Raw genomic sequence first — 24,766 nt, forward strand, 5'->3', positions numbered from 1 at the left:
TGAAATTTGGAGCCAGGAGACCCAGATCTGCCATTTGACCTCTCTGAGCCTAGTTCCCCATGGGTAAAACGGGAATGATAACAATATTCACCTCATAGGGTTGGCATGAGGATTAAGCGGTGTAATGGGTGTTAAAGAACTTTACAAACTGTAAAGGGCTAAGGAAACGGCAATTGTTCGTCTCTAGTCACGATCAGTCCCTCCTCCAGCTCTGCCTTTGATCTCATGACTCTTCCACGCAGTGGGCAGTGGAACCCAGCTCTGGCCCTGCCACACAGAGAAATGGTGGCTGACAAATCCGGTTCTGACTGACTCCAGCTTTTAAGGCCTCATTCGTCAAATGTCTTGGTTTGTTCATTGTGTCTTGCTCATGTTAGCCTTACAACTCCAAGCTTATGGTTACCTACTTGTATGTAATATAAAACAAAAATTCATGTTGCTTACAATTGAAAAATAAGTACATTTATAACATCAAAGCTCAAGATACAAATGGAGGGAAAAATCAGACACATCACTGCAGGAGGAAAAGGACAATTATAGCAGACATCCAGGTTAAGCTGGCTACTGCAGTTAAGTGCCCTTGGCAATGATCCTCGTTTTCCAGACTTGCCCTCCTCAGCCCACAAAGGGGGAGGGTTGGAGTGGAACCCTCCCATCTCTGTCTGTCTCTCTCTCTCTCAGAGAGGAGGACTAACCAAGGAAATGAGTGCCAGCAGGGGGTCGCTGAGTCAGGGGCACTGTGATGCAGTCACTGCCTCATGCTCCTTGGTCTCACTGGAGCAGGACAGGCTCCTGCTCTCTGCTCCCTGAGTTTCTATGATAAGCCACCTGCCCATGGAATCACCCCTCATTGTCCCCCCAACCCCGACCACCACCACCCAGCAGGACGGTCACCATTTCCCCACTGCTCCTACCCCGCTAGGTTTCTAGAAGTAGACCCACAATCTTTTCCTTGCAGTAGCTTAATAAGTAGACTCAGCATCTTCTGGGCAGAACATGCAGGTCCCAATGTCTAGCTCAGGGAGGGAATAGGAGGTCCCACTTCATTCCCATACAGAGGTTAAAAGAGAACCTGTAGTTTTGGAAGCTTACTTCACCATCAGTTAAGCTAATAGGCTGATGGGCATTTGGCTAATGGTCGGGTCGTCTTCCCAATCACCCTGAAAAAGGAGGAGAGATGGTTTTAGAGTCCTTACTTCCAGCAAACACGGATGCGAACAATGAGCTTCTGATAGCCAAGGTATCATTATTTGATCACAAATGGAAATACGGCTGAAGTTAAAGAGGAATATGTCCTGATACAAGGGAACATGAGTAGTCCAATGGATGAGGTCATCAATAATGCTTTAGCAGAAGATGCCAAAAGAGTCTTTTTTGTTTTGTAATAGTCTGTAATAAAAGTTAAAGACATAGTATTAATTTATAATTCAACGTAAAGGAACTAAACTAATGTAATTCAAACCTATTTCTGTGTGTTGACCCAATCAGATACCAGGATAGCACTTAACTCATTGTCTTAATCATGTTTTCAGCAAGAATAAATAGCAGACAATTTAGAATTAAACTCATGCACTCCCATATTCTATGGAAATAAAAACTGGTATGACCTTTCGGAAAACAATTTGGGAGTATGTATTGAGAGTCTCAATAATGCTCCTCTCATTAGCAATTCCACTTCTGGGGATCTATCTTAAGGGAAATAAATTTTTAAAAAGTTATATGCTTAAATGTATTAAGTAAATCATGGTATATAAATGATGAAAGATCATGCAGTGATATGAAATGAAGTTTATGTGGCTATCATGTTAAATAGAAAAAGTGAATAAAATTGTATATGTACAATGATCATAACCATGTAAAATCACGAAAGAAAAAGAAGAAAAATATGAGGCTGGCCCAGTGGTGTAGTGGCTAAGTTCGCATGCTCTGCTTTGGCGGCCTGGGGTTTGCCAGTTTGGATCCCGGGCACAGACCTGCACACTGCTCATTAAGCCACGCTGTGGTGGCATCCCACAAACAAAATAGAGGAAGACTGGCACAGATGTTAGCTCAGGGCCAATCTTCCTCACCAGAAAAAAGAAGAAAAAAAAGAAGAAGAAAAATATCAAATAATGAGGATGCTATCTTTCACATTTTCTGTATTTTTCTATTTCATTAATGAGCATATATTATGTTATAATTGGAAATAAAATAAACTTTATTGTTAATATGTATATATATATCAGCTGTCCATAGATCCTCATACTTTAGATACCAGCCTGGAAGACAACAGAGCTGACATTCTGTTCCAAAAATTGAGAGCTATACTTACTGCCTCACCCTGGGGAGGGGGCATCTCACTCCCACCCACAAGGACACCCACTGTTGCTAGTGGGCAGCATGTCCCTTGTTTTGAACTAGGAGCTTTGGAGGTGACTGGACACATTTGGCCATCTCAGGGCAACTGTGGGCTCCCTGAGGGCAAGAGACAGATTCCTCCACTTTTTCTATTTTGCTCCCAGGGCTCGACTGTAGCTTGTCACCTGCCAGGAGACCAGCGAGTCGTAATGATTTGTCTAGCTGCTTCACTAAGAACGTCACAGGGACTCAAGCCATAGTTCCTAAATGATTGAATGATGAAATAGATATCAGTTAACCTCTTGACTAGAAGTACAGTTATGCATCGCTTAACAACGGGGATACGCTCTAAGAAATGCATCATGAGGCGATTGCGTCATTGTGCGAACATCACAGAGTGTACTTACACAAACCTGGATAGTATAGCCTCCTACACATCTAGGCTGTATGATGCTAGTCATATGGGACCACTGTCACATATGCAGTCTGTCGTTGACCGAAATGTCCTTACGTGGAGCATGACTGTACTGAAAGAACGAAAAAACTCCTACATATGCTTCCAGTTACAGCTCAGCAGTCCCTGCTCGACCGCTCTGCCCTTGCTGCACCCACCCCACCCCACATGCCCCTGTGGCTTGGTACAGACCCCGACTGCACACTTGACTCATTCCAGCCTTGAAGCAATGTGTTTGTCTGACTCCCTCACTTGACTCTGAGCTCCTCGGGACAAGGTTGTACATTCATTTTTTTAAATCTGCCTCTAAGGTTATTAGTGCAGAGTCTGGGACATAATTCATTCAACATGACACATAACGGGGTTCAGCCAATGTTTGCGAATGAAGGAAGAAATGAACGCAGGACAAGCATATCTGAGTACCAACGAGCCATCCAGCCCTAGTCAGGGGCAGTGTCTGTGGGCACTGAGGACCCCCGGGAGAATTAGCCTAACTCCCAGCACACTTCATTGCAATCCATCGTTTCCTTGTTTCTCTTCCTTTAGATCATAGCTGCCACAAGGGCAGAGGCTGTGTCTGTCTTATTCAGCCCAAACTCCAGCAACTCACGTAATACCAACTCAATAGATTTCTGTCAAAGGAACAAATGGATGGTAAGGGAACCCCATCTGCAGTTTTGATTTCCTCCAGCTGTGGTTACTCACTGAACAAACGGCACGTTACATGTGGTGGTGTGCAGCCTGCCCCTTCACTGCCCTTTCTCCCGTTTTTTATTGAGAGCTAAGGAACACTATCGAGAACTGGTGAGGGCTTTCTCTCCTCAGCTGAAGATCACCTGGAGACTTGAGCAAGCGCTGTAGCAGGTCCTCCACAAAAGAAGCCTCGAAGGAGAACGTTAACTCTCCCCGAGCAGGTGGCTGAGCAACAGGCAACAGAAACCATTCACCCCAGTGATGTCCTCAGAGTCGTACGGAGGTCTTCGAACCTCCTATACAAACGATTTCCTTAGAAAAGACAAGGGGAAACAACAAAAAGAAAGGAGATCCCTGAAGCTTTGAGACGAAATCAGTTACGGGACATAGGGCTCTATCACATTTTGCAAAAAGACGTCATAGGCTGTCCCTTGCTCAGCCCTACAACAGCCAATGGCTCAGTTATAAATGAATTTATAGATATAGGGGGCTCTGAGCCCCTACCCCAAGGCCAGACTTCCTTCCTTATGCATTCACTGACTCCAGCTCTCATTGGAAACATCTTTTTTGATGCAACAGCCTAAAGCATCCTGAAGCAGACATTTTCCAACTTAGTACCTAAGAGTCAACATGCAGACTCCCCAGACCCATCCCCAAGACTCTGGCTCAGTGGGTTTGGAATGGGAGGCTAGAATCTGCATCTTAACAAACTCCCCCAGGAAATTCTGAGGTCTAAGGCCTATGCTTTGAAAATATCGCTCTTCTAGTCCCAGGACAAAACTCCCCTCCCTTCTTCCCCAGGCCACTGGCTGAGCTCCCTTCTTCCCTACGACTCTCTCAGCCCCCTGGACAGACATCTCCTAAGGCACAAGTCACACTGGCATCAATGAACTGTGACATTGTCTTTATTTCCCCAACACATCACACAGTGCATGGCCTATAGGGGCATTTAGAAAATGTCTGTTGAATGAATGAATGAATAAGTCAATGAATGAGTGAGAAGATGAATGAATTTAACATCACTGAAAATAATGAAATCCCTTTCAGTTTCCCCCCAATTTTCCCAACTCTAACTTGAGGAAACCATGACTTACTCTTCAAGATCATTTTTCGTTCTTCTCATCTTCGTGGTGATCTTTCAGAGACATTAACTGGGAATCCAGGACCAGCGGTGAAAAGCAGTTCCACAAATAAATAAAACCTAAAGGAGGCCATCTGGTCATCCGCCAAAGCCCAGAGAACATTGTTTTCCACATCAAAGATTTGTGGATCACAGAGTTCCATAAGTGTTGCTGCTGTGGTACCCATGCCGGAGAAATGGTGCCAGAACCTTCTTTTCCCCGCAGGAAAGGCCTAGTAAGGTAGGCCAGATTTAGGGAAGGATGGAGGAGCTAATGGTTTGCCCTTCTCCCCATCTACTGCTGAGGGAAGCCGTGGGCTGGAAATCCAGGTTGGGAAGTTAATGGTGAATTTTGAATTAAAACACAATAAGCCCCTCATTTCTTCCCCATTGATATCTTCCATTCTTAAGGCTGAAAAAAAAAGACCCCTTCCCCCTCATGCAAGACTGCCCAGCCTTAATCAGAACCTTAAGCTGCTGTCACTCACCCATGTTGTAGGCACAGTGACAATGATCAGGTTAGGTGTTCAGAACAGTATGATGTAAGTGGGGCTTGTGATGAAAGAGTTGCTGACAGACAGTGCAAGCCGACACCATGAGAACTGCCTGGGCTATGATGTCATTTGCTTTAACAGGTAGGCTGGTCTGTTTTCTTAGCCCTGACATTCGATGCCCTGCCAGTTATTCAATAACCAGAAATGAGGTGGGTCCTACAAATTCCTCAATCTCCTTGAGGATTGAGGGGGAAGGGCCATGCTTCCTTGATCAAGGGCACCAGAGGAGCAGCCAGAGCTGGAAATCTGCCCCCAGGAGGATGGCTCGATGAAACAAAGCAAGAGGAAGATATGCAGAAGCAAGAGGCATCATTTCTGTGGAGAGATGGACAATGACTCTGCACCATATTTAACCCAGATAATCATGCCCCCTCCTAGAGGGGGAAGTAACAGTCACCGTCACACTGAACAGTATGCAAGCTCTCAGGTCAAACTTAGCAGCCTACTCTCAGCAAATTAGCCTTAAAAAAGATGAAGACTAAGGGGGGAGCTTTTTTTGTTTGTCTGGGGGGAGGATGTTTGCTTTTTGATTTGTTTGTTTCAGTATCGAATATATGCCACACATATAACCCAACATACCAAGCTTTTAGAGCTTTAAATACATGAAATATTTTGGTGAGAAACTATAGTTAACGCTTCCAAAAAGTAAGTTCAAGCCAAAGAGCTTTTCCCATGAACGTTTCACAGAAGTTAAAGGAAAAGAGGTCATAGATTTTCCTTTTACGCATAATATCGAGGGTGGGGTGGTTACCAGTTTCCCAGAGCTGCCATAACAAAGTACCGCAAACTGGGGGGGCTGAAAACAACAGGCATTTCTGGTCTCACAGTTCTGGAGTCTGGAAGGCTGACATCAAGGAGTCAGCTGGGCCACGCTCCCTCGGAAACCCATAGGGGAGAATCCTGGCTTGCCTCTGCTAGCTTCCGGTGTTTGCCAGCATTCTTTAGAGTGCCTTGGTTTGTAGATGCATCAGTCCATCCTCTGCTTCCATGGTCGCACGGCCACCTTCTCCCTGTGTGTCTCTGCTTCTGTGTCTCTTCTCCATCCTACTCCAGTTTGACCTCATTTTAGCTAATTACATCTGCAACAACCCTGCCACAAATCTTTAATAATCCTTATTTCTAAATAAGGTCTCATCCTAAGGTACCGGGGGTTAGAACTTCAATATGTTTTTTTCAGAGGACACAATTCAGCTGATAACAGGTGACAACAACCAACAGTTGTAATCAGCCCAGCTCGTAAGAGGAAAACCCAGAGCCCACGGCGTCCACACAGCTCCAGCCAGTCCTGGGAAGGCCCTGAGCTACGGGTACATCTGTGCTTCCTCCCAAAGAGGGGAGCAAGCCATTCATTCACGAATCCTCTCAGCAAATATTCACCAAGCTCCTACTAAGTGTCCTACACGTGCTGGCTGAGGGTTAGAGAGATGAGACAAGGCACCGGTTATCGGCGAAGGATATTAGAAGTAAGACACTGGGTAGTTCTGTAATTCTTTGTTCGATTTTTGTTCTTTGAACTTTGGTTCAACTTTGCTCCAGCAGTTTAAGGGCAGATACTCTGCCCCAGGCAGTCTGTGCACCAGGTCCACGTGCTCATAATCATTTGTGGAACTGGGCTGCAGGGAGCCTTTGAAAAAAGAGAAAAATAAGCATACAAATGGTTAAAGAACAATGTGCTCCAGGTTACAGGAGACAAGGTCCAGAAGCCAGGGAGGCACAGGGAAGAATCATAAGATTCTAGAGTTGGAGAGAATTTTTCAGAGCATCTTAGCTGGTAGTTTTCAAACTTAAACACAAAAACCAATGGAAGACTTTCTTTGAACGGAATCTCGTGAGGCCGTGCAATGCGTGCACAGGCAGAAGCCGTCCGTTCTGGTAGGACGATGAGAGGGCTTGCAAGGCCCCCCTGCTCAGCGCCACCTCCAGGCTCTGACCCTGCACTCCTAGGCAGGAAACTCCTCCTCCAGCATTGGCTGGAAACGATTAGACCACTGATGGGGAAACTGAAGCCCAGAGAGGTGGCAACGAATGCCATCTTCGCGTACACCGTGAGTCTACAGAGGAGGTCGGACCAGAACTCAGATCCTTCTCTAACTTCCAGTCCAAAGCTTTCTGCACTACCTCACGTTCTTAGGGTAAAGTGGACAAGAAGATGGGGTTTCACAACCCTCTGGTCTCCCTTTAAATCCAGACAGACTCTCCTCTCCTGTGGCCTCCTCCTTGGCCCCACATTGCATTTCCTGGCAGGGACATACACAGCACTGGCTCCTGGGCAGGAACTCGGATCCTCTTCCCCTGGAGGCAGCGGAAGGGACTCAATGACTCTCTGGGTCTCTCCCGGCCCAGATACTGCAGCTGCAATTAGGCTGCCTTGCCCTATAAGCTGAGGAAGACTTTAAACTCCCTGGGAATTAGCCGGCTCCCATGACGGCCCCCATGCCACTGGAGAGGAGAAAAACCAAGGCTTTAAAGGCACAAACAGGGAGTCGTTTCTCCACAAGATTGCTCTGAATCCAGCTTTTTCTGATCCACATAACTGACAGAGACAGAAGGAGTTGGGGAGACGCATAGGCTTTCAAAAGGAGATTTCCAACTCAGTTTGGGACAGTTTAGAAATCCATACCCAAAAAACAACACCTGAAGCCCAGATTTCTTAGCCCAATCGACCCAACCCTGGGAGAACCTTGCAAGGAGGCAGGGTCTCCTCACGAGGTGTCTTGTCCACAGCTGAGGTCAGTTTGGCCTCCGACCATTGAAATTACTCTCCAAGACTCTCTGCCACCTTCAAGGAAGCTGACTCCAGAGTCACCTTCCTGCCAGTCAAAGGAAGGACAGCGGTTTGGAGAAGTCCCCAGAAAGTGGTGCCTGTAGGAGTGACAACAGGCCTTGACGTGTGTATTCAAGACCTCTGGGTTCCAGTCTGGGCTCTGCCACTTACTACGAGGTGACATGGGACCAATCTCTTGACTACTCTTGAACCTGCCTCGCCCCCCTAAATTGGGGGTTTACTCACCATTCCTTCAACAGGCACTCATTGCATACTGCTCGTGTGCTGCGTGAGGTGTAGAGCTGGGGTAAATTTGCCCCTCTCCACTGCACAGGCTCTCGTGAGAATCAGACTATCAGGCATCTGAGAGTGGCTTGTCAACGGTGGTGATATTAAAATGCTGTTTCCACTGTAAGACGACCATGGAGTGGGAGACATTTCGCTAGCATGTCCTTTACTCCTGCAGACCACATTGTCTAATTTTATGCCAAAATAATGTGATTCGATCTCACATTTTTCACTACTTTCCATCACGCCACCCATTTTGATGGCTGAGTTGGCACCTGAAAAACCATGAGCCATGCAAACAGGCATTCTTCAATTTTTCTTAAAAATGGTGCATGGCATGGACTTTGCCTTATTCATCCTGCATTCCCAGCAGAGCCAGGCACACAGTAGGTACTCAATAAATATGCTGAAGGAATGAATGAATGAATGGGAAATCTTGCCTCCAAAGAGGAGAATTAGTAAATTTAGAACTAAAAGGAAGGACAACTCTTCTATGAGTCTCTTTTACCCATCTGCCAATAGATCAGCATCCTCTCTAACACTTTCCTGGCTACCGTGAGTGACTCCAGGTGACAGGTTCCCTCTGTGCCTATGGCATGAAAACTCTCTGGTCCAGTGGACATTGTGTGTTGTCCAGCAGCCAGGCCCAACTTCCGTCTCCTGACATCTTCCTGTTACACCAGTTGCACAAAAGGGAGTGGGCGATGCGTGTGTCCCCTGCCACCCTCATGCTAACTGCCAGGGCCAAGTGGAATATTTTCATCCAGGCTTTCTCCCCCTCTCTTTATTCTTTTAAGCTTCTTCTAGTGATAAAAGCTGAAGCAAATTGAAATTGGCAGCTCTGTGGTCTTCCAGCAATAGGAAAAGTACTAGAGATCATGTGAACCACACTTTTGAAAACTTAAAAAAAAAAAATCTAATCTTGGCTCAATAAAAACGACATCATGTCACTGTGATCGGCAGGGGGAAAGACTTGAAAGTCGCTGGCAGTGGCCCAGCAGAGTTCAGGGGTTCTGCTGGCTGTGCTGAATTCCCACGGGAAAGGTAGAGGGAGCAGACTGCCTTTCAGGTGAGCCTCTGAGTCACAAGAAGGAGTGGGGAGGGAGCATAAAGCTCCCCCCCAAAACCTCGCTGTCATCTCCGGGGCATTCCTGCAATCGCAGCTCAGGGGCTGGCCTCCTCCGCCCCTTCTCCCACCGGCCTTTCTTCCTGATGTAGCTTTTGGCTGTGCTCCTCTCTCTGGCTGGCTGATTTTGAGGGATAGACAACAGCCAACCTGGGAAATCTCGATGACAACGACTCTCCCCGTGAGGGCACAGACCCGGAGCCAAAGAGGGTGGTACCAGATGCCCCAATTCCACTCGAGTGTGGAGTCTTTGCAAACTCACCCCTATGTGGTCTGAGCCAAAGACAACAATAAACACTGCAGGTTGGCTGTGCTGCAGCCGGCCCTTCTGCCCGGGAGCTCCTTTAGCCCTGGGAGGTGCAGTCCTGGAGGCTGGCTGGTATTCACAGTGCCTCAGCTTACCTTCAATTGGTAGTTATTGTCTGCTACCAGCCACTGACTGTTCATTAGTAATCCCCGGATGGGTATATAAGGGAAGGAGAAGAGTAATTGCCTCTGGGACAGGGTTTGCAGGATGGGGCCACAGATGAAAGGGTCACTTTCAGGATCAACCCTTTTGTACTGCTTGAAATTTTTTTTTTTTTTGAGGAAGATTGGCCCTGAGCTAACATCCGTGCCCATCTTCCTCTATTTTATATGTGGGACGCCTGCCACAGCATGGCTTGACGAGCGGTGTGTAGGTCTGTGCCTGAGATCTGAACCAGCGAACCCCAGGCCACTGAAGCAGAATGTGTGAACTTAATCACTGTGCCACAGGGCCAGCCCCATCGAAATTTTTAACTATACGCATTTTCAAGTTAAATCAACCAATAGATAAAGAGACAAAAATCCATTGGCAGTAAATGACCCCTCAGTGATGCCTGCTTTTCCCTCTACCCTTCATCTGACTTCTCAAACTGGAGTACACAGGACCCCCAGGAGTACAGAGTGGCCCAAGAAGAGAAAATTTGGAATTTCAATTTTACTTGAAGGGTTGGGCAGAGGGAAAGGCCGAAACACTATTTTTATGTCAAAAGAAATAGGAATAGATGTGGAATATAATGCAAATGTACTTGGATGATTAAGAGGAAAGATAATATTTTCATTCTTACCATATGCCATATACCAGCAAACCAACCGCCAAGCTGATGAAGCACCTCATGCCTGTTCTCATGTTTGAGGGGCCCTGAGGCTGCAGGGGTCTTTAAGGCCAGGTCTGTCTCCAGGGGCTGCACACGTGAAACAGAGCATAGTTAGTGTCCTGGACCAAGAGAGGAGAAGTTCAGAGACTGGGGCTGGGGGTAGCAGAACTGAGCCAGGAACGATGGAAGGATCTTGACTGGCAGAGACCACTGAGGGGCGAGAGATTGTGAGCAAATGTTGGTGGGGGGTTGACCTGAGCGGAACGGGGCAGAAAGAAGTGTGTGGTGCATGTGGAGAGAAGAAAGGCGGACGCAGAAAACAGAAGGCCCCGATGAGGGGTGGCAGAGCTTAGAGTCCACGTGGCCAGCCAGTGCTTCTCAAACTTGTTCCTGAAGCCCCACTTCAAGGTGGAGGGGGGAGGATACATGCCGTGGGGCTTGAGGAGGTGGCCTGAAGCTGCTGGCCACAAGGGAGACTTTCCTGGCAATGAATGGCATAGCTTCCTAAGCATGGTCTCCTTCCCTCCATCCTTGTCTACCAGACCAGCTGAAGAGATCTTTTAATAATGTGAAGCGCATCACGTGACCCCATTGCTCAAAACCTTGCAATGGCTCCTGCCTCCCTCAGAGCAGTAGCCAAGTCATTAGAATGGCCCCATGCCTGCACCATCTGTCCTTGTCACTCTGCTTCTCCTCCCTCTCACTCCTCTTCCCACTCACTCTGGCCTCCTGGCTTTCCTAGAGCACGCAGGTGTGGTCCTGCCTCAGAACCTTTGCACCTGCTGTTTCTTCTCTTTACAAAGCTCCCCCCTTATACACCCCAGATATTCACACGCTGGTTCCCTCCCCAGTTGTAAGTCTTCTCTCTAAGGCCTATGCTGACCACGCAATTTAAACCTGTACCTCCCAGCATTTCCCTTCTCCCTTCATGACTTGATTTCTCTCTATAGTACTTGTCACCTTTTAATACTATCTAACCCATTGACTTATTTTGCTTGTCTATCTCTCCATCTAAAATTTAAGCTCCAAAAGAGTATGAATTTTTAAATTTCTACTTTATTACAATATAACATCATGTAACCCCTCCTTAAGAAGAGTTCCAGGGGCTGGCCCCATGGCCAAGTGTTTAAGTTTGTGCGCTCCACTTCGGTGGCCCAGGGTTTCACTGGTTCAGATCCTGGGTGTGGACATGGCACGGCTCATCAGGCCACGCTGAGGCAGCGTCCTACATCCCACAACTAGAAGGACCCACAACTAAAAATATACAACTATGTACTGGGGGGGATTCAGGGAGAAAAAGCAGAAAAAACAAAAAAAGAAGATTGGCAACAGTTGTTAGCTCAGGTGCCAATCTTTAAAAAAAGAGTTCCAATTAATAAATGTGGAAGGAACGAGGGAAATGGAAATTCACTATTAGATTACCACAGTGTTCATTGCCACAGGCAAGATCCTTTGACAGACTAAACTTAGTGGGCAGAAGCGTAAGCAGAAAGAGCATATTTGCATAGTCTTAAAGATGGCCCCCAAAACATTGAGGAAATACAAAGGGAAAAAAATCTTGACTTTACAGTGAGCAATACTGGCAGAAACCATCTTAACCTGTGATCATGGTTTACAACAGTGCTGAGATAGAGTCACAAGCCGCACAACAACATTTCAGCCAATGACAGACTGCTTATACGATAGTGATCCCATAAGATTAGTACCATGCTGCCTAGGTGTGTATAGGCTATACCATCTAGGTTTGTGTAGTTACACTCTAGGAATGTTCACACAATGAGAAAATCAACTAAACAACGCATTTCCCAGAACGTATCCATGTCGTTGAACACCACGTGACTACAGAGCAACATCATGTAGCCCCTGACCTGGGAAGGGCAAATCACCTCAGGGCGTTCTTCCCAATAACACAGCTCCTCGATGCAATCACGAGAAAAACCTCAGACAGAAGCCAGTGGAGGACATGCTACAAAACTAACTAGTGCTCTTAAAAGTGTCGTGAAAGACAAGGAAAGACTGAGGAACTGCCACAGAGTGACGGAGACTAAGGAGACAAGACAACCGAATGCACTGTATTCTTGGATGAGGTCCTGAAACACAAGGGCAAAAGAACATTAGTAGAAAAAATCGTGAAATCGTGTAACAAGTCTGTAGTTTATAGTATCGTACCAAGATTATTTTCTTACTTTTGATGATCATTCCACAGTTATATAAGATGGCATCATAAGGGAAGCTGGTTAAGGGTATAAGAGAGCTCTACTACTTTTGCAACTTTTCTGTAAGTCTAAAATTATCTCAAAATAAAACATCTTTTTAAAAGAATCGTCAGGGGCAAATTTGGCACTTTTTTCACTAAACTCTAGGCTTTGGGGGAGAAAGAAGGGAAAATAAGTCTAGCAGTTTCTATTAAAAGTGGAACTCTGGAAGAAGGGTTTATGCAGACGGTTGCTCAAGCTACAAGCCAGGTGTCATCTTTTGACTCCTCCTTCCCTATCGTGGTCCAGTCAGTCACCAATCTCTTAATCTCTTGAATCCATTCTCTCTAGCCCACCGGCCCCACTTTAATTAAGGCAGGTCTCCAACTCCCGCTCTGGGTTCCCGCTGGAGCCTTGCCTTGCTTCAGGTGAAAACCGAAGAGGGTAGCAAGTGAGACTCAAGAGAAAGGGGGTCCCTAAAGACCCTTTTGCAAACCACTGACATGGAGTGACCAGACAGGTGGGAAGAAAAGGAATGCATGTGACATAGAGATGGAGGGAAAAAGTGGCCTCACAACTATCAGCAAGTGAAAGGAAAAATCTATACAACTCGAAAGCCTGCGTTTGGTCATTCTACACAATCTTTACCCCGTGAGAGACAGCAGTGGGCCCCACACAGGGTATCAAAGACTCAGATCCCACGTTATCGCCAGGTTTTACTCAAAGAACTCAGCATATTTGTGTGTGTTTTTTTTAATCTCCCCCTTTCATTTATTGTCTCAGGGTAAACACTTGTGATTCATAAATGCCTTAAGAGTGAATCAGTATTCTCCTGTTCAAACCAGCAGAGGCCACATCAAACAATAGCCCACAAGGTATTATTAATCATTAAAGAGGCACATATAAGAACACTCAAGCCAGGGAGCCATTTTTCTTTGCTTTCTTGTCTTTTTTTTTTTTTTTTAAGGAAATTAACAAAGAGCAAACCTTGACTTTGACCTATTCAGAAAAAAGGTGTTTGGGTTTTTTTGTTTTGTTTTGTTTTTACCTTTAAAAAGTTAGTCAAATTCAAGGCTAAGAGGGCAAATATTTCAGGTGGGAAAATGCTCCTTCCTTTGGGGTCTTCCTTCGGCCATTAAACAATGGCCTGGATTTCAAATGGTAGCACTAGCTTTTTTCACGTTCACATGCCCCAGACAAATGGAGGTTCTCAGCCATGGTCGGTAGCTGCAAGAGTCCACGGCAGCATTGCTATGCTGTAGCCACAACCTGGCTGCAAACTAACAGATGGTGGGGAAGTTCAGATCACACCTGCTCCATCAAGAAGAAAGCAAGGCCTGTCAAACACACCTTGAGCACAACCATCCTGGGGCCTCCTCTGCCCCTCCCTTCTCCTATATACAGTAAGCAAGGTCCTCTAGGTTCGAAGATGGGGCGCCCCCCAACTATGGAAGGCAGATCAATGGTATCACCTTCCACAGACATACAAGTGCTAAAACCTTAGCGACTTAAAAATAATATTTCTTCTCACTTTCTCATAGGAAGCATCTCTGACGAAAAGACAGCTGAATAGACAGATGAGCAATCTAGCATGTGCCATCGTGGGCCCGCAGAACTAGGAGGGTCATGTGGCCCAGTGGATGCCAGTTGTCCTGACATAACTGTTAAGAGCACTACCTTTCACTCTCAAAAGTGTCCCTGATAAATGATATGGTCACCTGCGGGAACGCCAGCAGGAAAGGTCTCAGACATTTATCTTTCCCACCAATCTTATCTTGCACAAGTGAGACTGGGATCCAGGGAGGGCCTGCCCATGTTTACTCTCCTGGATTAAGTGTCCCTGCAGCCCTTCCCATTCCTTCCTGTGGGGGGAGGGTTCGCCCACACATCCTGTGCACCAGGCCCATGCTGATGCCCTTGCCTCTATCCCCAACTCTCCTTTCCATGAGAAAATGAGAGTTTCAATTATTCAGGGCAGGGCTACCCCAAGCTCTGCATGTGCCCACACACCACAGTGATCGTGGTAGAGACCATTCCTCCCTGGACAAGAAGAAGGAGCCAGATAATTCTTTAGGTTTCTCCTCCTCTCACAGCCTGGGATTCATAAAAGACTGGCCGAAGCTTTTGATCTGTCAAATACTCAGGGACCAATTTACCACAGTGGCTGTCCATCCATTTCTTCGAGAATATTAATATCTCATGATTTTTTTAAAAAACGCACGAGGGTACGTACCTGTCTCACATGTCAGAGATACATATATAGCAATGATAAAAGCAGCTGGCAACTTATATTGTATTTACAATATGCCAGGCACTATTCTAAGCACATTACATAAATTAGTCCTCATAACAGTCTTATACAGTAAGTACCATGAATGCCTCCCCATTTCACAGGTAAGTAAATCGAGGTACAGAATGGTGATGTCACATAGCAAGAAGGCCAACAAGCTAGAACAGGAACCCAGGCAGTGTGGCTCCAGAATCTGCCTTTTAGCCACCTACTATAGTTTTTCCTGAACATATACAGAGATATGTGTTCAACATTCCTAACAGAAATAATCACCAGGGCAGTCAAATCTCAGCTGTAAAACACTTGAAGTTCACAGGGGAAGGTGCTATTTAAATATAAGAGGCCATTTCACCTCGACTTTATAGCCTCCTTTATCGATATCACTCAACATCGTAAAACAACAGGTGTGTTGGGGTGCTCTGTAAAAACAGGTGTTTTTGTGTGCCGTATTTACACTTATTTAACCCAGTGTGTCTAGGCATGACTACTAGGTACTTCTTGGTTATACAGAATCTTCCATGAGGGGTTGGCATGAAAATAGAGAATGAGGGCAGATGAAGAGGTAATCAGTGGTCCTTCCTCAGGACGTTTTGTGGGCGCCAAGACCACCTGGGTGACTGCCCACCAGAGTCACCTTTCCCAAGTGTCCCCCTTCTCATTTTTTTTTTTGCCAGTTTTCCAGAAGGACCAGTGATGTCCCCACTGGCCTTTTTTTCCTTTCCATCTGCTGCCCAGTGGTGGAACACCCCTGCTTAAATCTTACTTATTAACTATACGTAGATACGGCACACCGCGATTACAGTAGAATTGTTTGGGAGCTCAGTATCTCACTTCTTCCCACGTACCTTACCCTGGGAATTGCTTTGTACTTTCGGATTGCCATGTGGTGGTGTGTCTTTAATAACCATCAATAAAGATAGGCCTGGGAAAACACGGACAGCCACAGACTCCTCTGAATTCACCTGATTGCAACAGAGTAGAAGTGTCTGCAGGGGATCCCAGCTGCCCAGAGGTGGTCACCAGGAGTGGTCAAAGTCAACCCACCCCTTTGATTCAGCAACCAAAGAAAATCTGGCAAAATATGCTGACTCTCTGAGGGTTCCACTGAATCGCTAATAAAACATATTTCCTTAAGTCAAAGTTCATTCATGCATATATTCTCCCAATATTCGGGGGTGCCTACCCTGTGAAGGGCGTTATACTGGAGACCATAAGGAGCTTTGTAGCTTCTTTATCAGGGAAGCAATAGAGGTGAAGAATGTGGGAAGTAAAGGGGACATTTTTATAACATAAACTGGAGATGTCACCATTGCACAGATGAATAGCATTGGAATAGCAAGCAGGGATGCAAGCAACTGTCAAAATAGGTGTGTAATTCTTCCTTTTACATAGTAGGTGCCAAAAATATTCATTGAACTGAATTAATTCAAGTTAAGTTCAGGCAATTGAGAATTGGATGGTTTTAACCCTGACTCTATTCTCTGACTACCATCCATACAGGTTCACTGGATACAAAGAAAACAAGCGGGGAGCCCACCCCTCGGTCCAGATGACAGGTGGGTCTAGACACCACATCTAGGTCTGCCCCGAGTGCAGTCCTGCCCACTTTGTGGACAGGTGAGGAGGGTATAGAGGTTGAATAACCACCCAGGACAAGGAGATCCGATACTTGAACTTGAGTATTGGGTCCCTCCGGGACTGTGGGAGCCTATCGAGATAAAGACCACCGCTAGATGTGTGTATGATACATGCAGGGCTTGGCAACCTCCTCCAGGAGCCAGCAATGCTCTGGGACTTTATCAAGGGACTTCCCTGGGTCAGGCAAGCCTGCCACACTCGAGCATGTTACAACAGAGCTCACCCTCCCTGGCTCCTCTCAGATTTCAGTTAACGCTGGCCTGTGGAAATCCAGCCCTGCAAGAGGAGAGGTTTCTTCTCCCTGCCTCACGTAACGTCTCCTGCTGAGTGGGACTGAGGGGACCCAGAACGCACCGCACTGTGTGGGCGGTTGCCCACAGTGGTCAGGGAGCCAGAGGTGAACCCTTGGTCCTTGGTTCTTTCCCTGGTGCTACAAGGATTCTATGTGCTTGCCTCCCCCTTGGTCCTGAGCACCCTCACCCCGCCACCTCCTCTCCGCGACCACCACCCTCAGCCTGGCTACAGAACAGGATGCAGTCTCCCCACTGTCCCTGTTCCCTGCCATCACCCCCGAACAATCCTACAATCCCTTTCAGTCTATGGGATTTTATGTTATGCCTATAGCAGTACAGACAGCATGGAACAAAGCTAGTGAGTAAGGAGAAGGGACGCAGTTTCCAGTATCCTACAGGGGCCCTCAGTCACAGAGCTGGGCTCCCTTTTTAAGCTCTTTCCAAGAAGCCCCTCAGAGGCCTTGGTTGCTGAACTAAGCAGCTCTAGCCTCAGCCCAGGGGAGACTATGGTCATCCCCTTTTCGTGTCTTTTCCAGAACCTGCTCAGTCATCTTCTTGCTAAGTGGGATTCCTTCCCCTCACCTCTCCCTCCCTCCTGGCTTCGCTCCACGAGAAAGGACCTTTCCTCCTTGCTCCAAAGATGCCCTCTGGATCACTGACATTCTATACTAAATTGACAGTCATCTCCCTTGTCCCCTCTGTTCCAGTTTCTGGAAATCTTATTCTTCCCTGTGGCTGAGAAAGAAAAGTTGGTTCTCTCCTGCCCTCTAAGCTCCCTGCCCTGCCTTTTCTCTCTAGAGGTACTGTTTTCCAGAAAGCTCATCTATTCTATATCCTATGCCCCCAACAGCCCATGGTCCAACCAAGTGTCTCCTGCACTGATGGCTTGAATCCTCTCTCCCTCTCTGGGCCTTCCACCAAAGTCCCTCTAATCTAGATCATAAGGCTAGACATGAGGACAAAATGCTGTAATGGACTAGCAAGTGCCTGGTAAACTGTCAAGTACTACAAGACTGGGGGAGAGGTACTGCCAACGGTGGGAGAGACCAGAAGGTCCCAACCCCACTGGAACCCACCAGAGTCTTAAGCTGCAGTCGTGGTAGCCACCTGGACCATCTTCTCTTCTTCCCTAAGCCTGGTATCTAATAGGAAAATATATCTTTCACATGCAAATATCATTTATCGACCACTTGGGATCCTTATTTTTCTCACCTCTCCCTCGGCTAAATGTGAAGTCAGCCAGCAGCTCAATGTCTTTGTGCTCCAATGCCTTCTCGATATTTCTAGCATCACATCTTCTTTGGTTCTGATAAAAACCTAGTATTGATGGAGAAGATTCAGGGGACCAGAAATATTCTCTCTCCCAACTTTCTTTTTAGAGAACAAATAAGAGAAGCAGGTGGGCAATTATAAGAAAGAAGGGATGACATGTGACTTGGCTTGGTTGACTGAGAGGCAGGATGACAATTCTGTGTGGTCCCTGTGAGTGGCTTCTTATCTGCTGGAACTTAGAAATCAAGACCTCTTTTTTTCCAGAGGTTATAGAGGGATGAGCAAATCCAAGAGAGAATCACAGTGCAGCAAGCCTGGAATTTAACCTTGTTCTGTGCTGGGCATGTTTCGCCACACTACCACAGTCACTCACCAGCAGGCAGCTCTGGTCCTCAACTGGAAAATCCATCTTTGGTGGTAACGTTAGTCACTTCCTGTGGACGATATTTCAAAATGTTCTTCTCCTATAGAGATAGAGTGGGGCCTGTTTCTGGACTAGTGGGCAGGAAACCTGAGCCTAACTCTGGTTTTGCTATTCCCTCTCTGGGGAGGCTGTCTGACCTTGGGCAAGTCACATCTTCCTGGGCTGTTTTCCCATGCATTCAATGAATGGACCAACTCAGCCCCCTCTTTGGTCCCTTCGCCGCCTTCCCTCACCCCGTTTCTACAAGCTGAGAAATGAGGGAAGGATAACAATGATGGCAATTTTAATTAAAAGTCTGTTGTACAAATTCATCTCACATCACTTTCAGGTCCTAAGTTTTACCCAAATGGTCTTCCTGGCTAGCTGAGTTTTTTGGTTTTGTTTTTTATTTTTTTTGAGAAATGTGATCTGATGTCACAGTTGGAGCAGCCATCTGCAAGGCAAAGAAATGCATGTCCTGGGTTTAAAGGGGCTAGGCTTCATCCCACCTTCCTGAGCCTGCCAGAGGCCCCAGTGCAATTCTGAGCCTTTCACACACAAGCGTGCAAACCAGCGTGCCTGCAACCCCTCAGGAACGGCCTCCTTCATCCCTGGGCTTGCAGGCTCGTTTCCCTGCAGCCCTGCTCACAGGGGAAAAGGTTAAGCTACAAGCACACTTAGAACCTTCCCACCAATGCCGCTGTGGCTGAGCCAAATGTGGGAGTTAAGCCATTCCAGAGGGCCCTGCCCCCACGCCACTGGGAAAGGCTTTCTTGGCAACCATCCTCCTTCAGAGCCCATTAGAAAAGGCACATTCCCTTGGGCTCACTGGTTCTGGTCAAGTTTTCCAAGGGGAGTGACGGGGGTGGCAGAAAGCATTACAGGCTGCTATCAGCCCATGTCAAAAGCTTGTGTTTTCCACTGCCACCCCTAGCTTGCCCTTCAAGGTCCCAGCTCAGCCAGAAACCAACCAGGCAGTTTTCTTTAACTTATTTTTATCAAAGATGGAATGCAAAGTTGCAGTTGTGTCTAATGCCTCTGCATGGCAACCAGGGCTCTTGCTCCAAGCATTCCTGAATCTTCTTCTCTCCGTAGACACTTGGCTCTCTGGCCTAACCCTTTCTCCATCCAAAACTTGGGTGCAGAGCAGCTCAAGTGCTTCAGAATTAAGGGAAAAAAATGTTCTGGAAATTCACAGTCTCTTTATTAATGTCTGTTTTAAAGCCAGGTTCTGGCGGTGACCACAACTCCAAAACCCCATCCTAAATTTATCAAGGACCCCAGCACTGTGGGGTGGTGGAAAGAGCTCTGAGCTGGCTTCTGACCCCCACTCTGGCCATGGAGTGCTGTAGGCCCTTGAGCTAGCCCCTTGCCCTCTCTGGGGCTTAGAGTACCCCCTTGTAAGCAGAAATTGCCTGGATCAGTTTCCTCAACCATTTTGGGTCACAAAAAGCTTTGAGATTCTGCTGAAAGCTATGAATCCTCTCCTCAGGAAAAAGAAAAAGTGATGCATTGGTTCATTTATTCAAAAAGTATTTATGAAGTTCCTGCTAAATACGCGTGTAGAGAAGTAATTTTGAATTCTATTTCAGGAGCTTAATAGGCCCCCTGGGGATTCATCCATGAACCTTAAGGTAAGAAATCCTGGTTATGGATTCTGCTGTGACCAGCATATATGGAGTCTTATCTAGAAGACCATAGTAATGCTTCTAGTAAAGGATCATAAAACTACCAGTCAGGCGGATGCCAGTAAACAGAGGCAGAGAGGCAGTCATTATGCACGTGACCCCTGGCTTCCCTCTCCTTCCCGGTGCCCCCACCCGGCATGCATGCGGGCTGACACGCGTGCATACCCGGTGAGGAATGTGCTGTTTCTGGGCACGCAGACCACAGGGAGCTGGCTGCAGCCCTGGAGAGACGACAAACATCTCTTCTCTCCTGGACTTTATTTTTCTCACGGTCTCTGAAAGGGCTGAGATCAGGTGATACGTGGGGGACGGCTCCCTGTACAGGTGCGGAGCAGGTCCTGGGAGGAGAAAATCCACCCAGTGTGTACTTACTGGAGGCTCTTTCAATGGCCCTCCCAGGATAGCTCTTGGCAGGGCAGCTACCACGTCTCTGGCAGGCTGCAGGGAATCTGAGTGTGAGAAAGTCAGTCAAGCGGAGGAAAAGGGAAAAAAGAGCTTCAAGTCCTCAGGCAAAATACCTTTTTTCTTCTTCTGCGCTCTCTCTCCTCTCTGTAGCTTTCAACCAAACCCACAAACCATTCCGATACCTAAGGACAAAAGAGAGTCTCACCAGAGGCAGGTATTTATGGTTTAAAGCAAACAGGTGATGCAATAAGACAGAAAAATCACCCTTCGCGGGGCAGATGGGTGGGGGGGCGGGGGAAGGAGACAGGGCTGTATTTATGGGGCACCATGCAGCGGGATCAAAGAAGTGACTTCCACGGATGAACATGGTTCAATTTTCTCTTTGCTTTGGGACAGAGGGAGGATGACTGAAAAATAAAGGTGGTTTCTGTCCCAGAGGAGCCTTCCAAACCCAAAAGTCTTCTCCCGAGCTTACGAGCTTAGTTCTCCATGTGAGAAGGGGGTGGGGAGAGTATCCATGAGTGCTATTTTCACTGCCCAGGATAACGACACTGAAAAACAGTCTATGCACACATTTGCAAAGAAACTTTCTTCTTGAATGACAAGGGTGGAGAGCTGGAGATTTCCTGGATTGGTTTTTTCCTTTGTTTGGCCCAGACTCAAATTCATGGCAAATTTTTGGTTACTTGACCGACCCGTTTGTCTATCTAAAAATGTGTGTGTCCGTGATTTGTCCATTCTACCAGTCTAAGCAATAAACTCCAAAAGTGGCAATAAACGAGTTGCTTATTAACTATCTGACCAATAAGGCCGCTTCAGGCAGTGCAGAGAGACCCTGACTTGACTATATGCAACATTCTCCACGCACCTTCAGGGGGCTTCAGGAGAGGACAATCAGAGACAAACAAGGCTCCTAGGCTACAGGGACAGCGGGTGGCATACTCGGCTAGTCAATTAGGGCCCAGGAGCGGACAGCAGTCAATGTTGCAGCAGAGCATAGTGGAGGAAGTCACTGGCTCTGTTGGGTTTGGGGGCAACCTGGAAAAGGTTAACATGCTTCCGCGGGAAAAGTTTAGCTCCTTGGAGAAATCTGGATCAATGTATTTATGCAGTTTTTAAAAAGTCAGATGCTGAGCAGAAGCATTTTAAGAAGCTTCCAGAGTGTGCATGGCAGAAAGGAGGGTAACTTCAGAGGCTCGTCACCTTTCACCAAGGGGATGTCAAACACACAGGAAAACTCCACTTCTTTCAAAAGCAGCAGACAATTTTCTGTCATCACCACTTTTCCATCTGTTTAAAATAAGAAAGATAAGTCCTCCCCCATTGGCCCAGGTTGCAGGTCAACAAAGGAGGCATTGTTCATCATTTCTGCAGAACATGATAGCGCACAGCCCACTCTGCAGAGTGTTAAGGAAACACCAAAAATCCCAGAGATTAGCCGGAGGGGCCGGAGTGAGTAAGCGAAGCCTGCAATGAGGTAAAGGTTTGGCTGCAGACTCGAGGGCTGTCCTGGAAGATGGAAATGAGGCTTGGAAGGTAAATACGGTCAGAGGCACAACGATTCCTTAGTTAGACTCCCGATCATGGGGGAACATGGCATTAAAGGGAAGGCAGGTTTCTGCTGAACTTGGAACACTGGACATGTGCAGTCAATGCCCAGGTGAGCTGGTTCTAGGCAGGTGTTTCCGGGGGAGAGTCAGTCTACACCTGTCACTTAGGAGCCTCCTTTACTGGCTTGAACCTCCTCACAGGCTTTCTGCCTCCAAACCCTACCAGCCACTCTCCAGACCTTTGCCAGAGTTGTCTTTCTAAAAGAGAACCTGGACATCCCTTCTCTGCTCAAGAGCATTTCATAGCTCTCCACGGTCTACAGATAAGTCCAAAGTCCTTCAGCAGGACGGTTAAGGGTCTTGTGACATGGCCTCGAGCCTCCTCCTTCTGTCCCTTCTTATACTCCTGCCTGTCACACACCCTGGGCCCCAGACCACAGCCCCTGAATGAGGACCTCAAGCTCCAGAGTCTAGGCCCTTAACATCATGGGTACTCCCATCCTCTCCAGCCCACCCATGGCACACCAGAATTCCAATGCCCCAATCTTACCTATTTTTCAAGACACAAGGCACAGGCCACTTCCTCCAGGAAGTTTTCCAGGGTACCCCAACTTATGAGTAATTTATTCTAAACCTCCACAGCATTTTACTTCTATCTAGACACAGAACAGTCTCTCTTGAACCTAGGACCTACCACAGGAATACACAGGAAACAGACAGATGTTAGCTGAGCTCATGAGTATAGTACCTCTAGGCTGTACACCTCTTGAGGGCAGTAACTATTTTTTCATCCCTGGATCCCCAGTAGACTCGCAATGCTGTGGCCCATACAGGTGTAGTTTAGTGTTTCTTTTAGGTTCTCCTGATCTCTCAGGCCATCATCCAAGCCCTAAGAGAAAGGAATAATAGAGGAATGCCCAGTCATCAATCAAAAACTCAGTGTCTGTCTGCCTCCAGAATTGACTGGAAACTCCTCTCAGGCTGCCACTGTCTCTCTCATCGTCGTAATCCCAGGGTTTAACACACTGTCTGGCACGGTGCGTGCGTTCCATAATGAAAGAAAGAGAGGGGCTCGCCCAAGGTCACCCAGAGTCAGGAACCACTGAATCTCATCCGGGACGAGATCTGGTGAAATCATTTACAACATTATCTCAGTGGGGAGCTCGGAGGAAGGAAGGAATGAAGTGTCTGAGAAATGTGTGCCAGGCCTCCGGTGGCCTCCAAGCCTGGGAGGGCGGGGGTCCGACATCAAACAAGACGCTCGGCTCCTGGGCTGCCCCGAGCCGCCCGAGCAGCAGCGCGCCGAGCTCCCGGGCGGCGGGAAGGGCGGAGGGGGTGGGGGCGCGGGGGCCGGAGACCCGGGCAGGCAGGCGGGCGGGCGGCGGCGGTGGCGGCCGGCTGGCCGGGGCAGTGCGCGTCGCCCGCCCCGCGCGGCAAATCCCCCAGGGAGGCCGCCGCCAGAGCCCTGGCGCTCCCGGCCCGGCGCCCGCCACGTGGCACCCGGCGGCGGCGGCGGCGGCTCCTCCCGGCGCGCGGCCCGGCCAGCCGGCAGCACGCAGCCGCCCGCGCCGCCCACCTCCTCCCGGCCGCCCGCCGGCGGCCTCCCGGGCGCAGCGCGGGGGAGCTGCCTGGCCGCCCTGGGCCCCGAGAAGGAGCGGGCGGCGCGAAGACGCTTTAACCGCAGCCGCCGAGCGGAGGCAGGAGGCTGACCCGGCCGCTTCCTAAGTGCGGTCAGGCATCTCGTGACCGCGGCGGGCGCCGGGGCCCCGCGGGAGGAGGGAGGAGGGAGGAGGTGGGGAGGGCCGGGGCAAGGATCAAACCAGAAGGCCCCCACCTCTCCCCCGGGCTGTTGCTAGTGAGGCTTTTCGAGTTAAAACCCCAAGCCCGAAATCAGGGGTGGAGTGGGGCACTGGAATAATTCCCCACTCTCCACCCTGGGGCGTGCGCTCCCCGCCCGGAAGGGCTGACCTTGGCCGGGGGGAGGCGGGAGGGGGGCGGTGGTGGTAAGCGCCGGGACTCGGCTCCCAGCCCGCCGCCCCCTCGGATTCCTGGCCCGGCGGGGGCCGGAGGAGGGGGCCCCCGGACACACACACACACCCCACACGCAGCGCGCGCCAATGAGCCCCGGCCAGGCGCAGGGGGCGGGGTTTTCCCAGGCTCGAGCACAGCAGCTGCTATTTACCTTCTTGGCTTCTCCCGGGGACCAGGAACCAGCCCCCGCGCTCCGCCGCCCGCCGCCGCCCCCCGCCTCCCTGCCCCCGGGGCGCGCGCACACACACTCACACACGCATGCACACACACATCCTCCCGGCCCGGCCGCAGCCGCGGCGGCAATAAAACATCCTGGCACGTGCTTCGGCTCCAGGCGCGCCCTCGCCGGCCGGCTGATGTCAAACTGCAGCTCGGCTTGTGTAGCTCTTAAAGGGCCCGCGCGCGCCGGGTGCCGAGGCTGCCTCGGCCGCCCGCCGGGCGAGAAGGAGGGGAGAGGCTGCCGCCTGGCCCGCCACCGCAATGTGCCGCAGAACCGAGAGCCTGCGGGTAGAAAGGGAAAGGGTGGCGAGGGCGCGCGCGCGTC

The 24,766-nt window shown here is 48.6% G+C and overlaps 1 long non-coding RNA gene across 9 annotated transcripts; it reads right to left on the minus strand.

Moving 5' to 3' along the window:
• Nucleotides 1-440: 440 nt before the first annotated feature.
• LOC103560645 (uncharacterized) lies at nt 441-24,508 on the minus strand. Of its 9 annotated transcripts, XR_011529158.1 has the most exons (10): nt 24,374-24,508; nt 22,940-23,080; nt 20,755-20,823; nt 20,609-20,674; nt 18,519-18,579; nt 18,086-18,190; nt 10,428-10,544; nt 3,628-3,796; nt 2,745-2,859; nt 441-1,389 (listed from the first exon to the last, which is right to left on the minus strand). It is a non-coding gene; the product is annotated as an uncharacterized lncRNA (long non-coding RNA). The 9 variants fall into 9 exon arrangements; XR_011529155.1 differs by lacking the exons at nt 2,745-2,859; nt 3,628-3,796; XR_011529160.1 differs by lacking the exons at nt 18,086-18,190; nt 18,519-18,579; nt 20,609-20,674 and having other exon boundaries at nt 2,745-2,864.
• Nucleotides 24,509-24,766: the final 258 nt, after the last annotated feature.

Source organism: Equus przewalskii, chromosome 18 (genome assembly GCF_037783145.1).
Source record: "Equus przewalskii isolate Varuska chromosome 18, EquPr2, whole genome shotgun sequence".
In the NCBI taxonomy this organism is placed as follows: domain Eukaryota; kingdom Metazoa; phylum Chordata; class Mammalia; order Perissodactyla; family Equidae; genus Equus; species Equus przewalskii.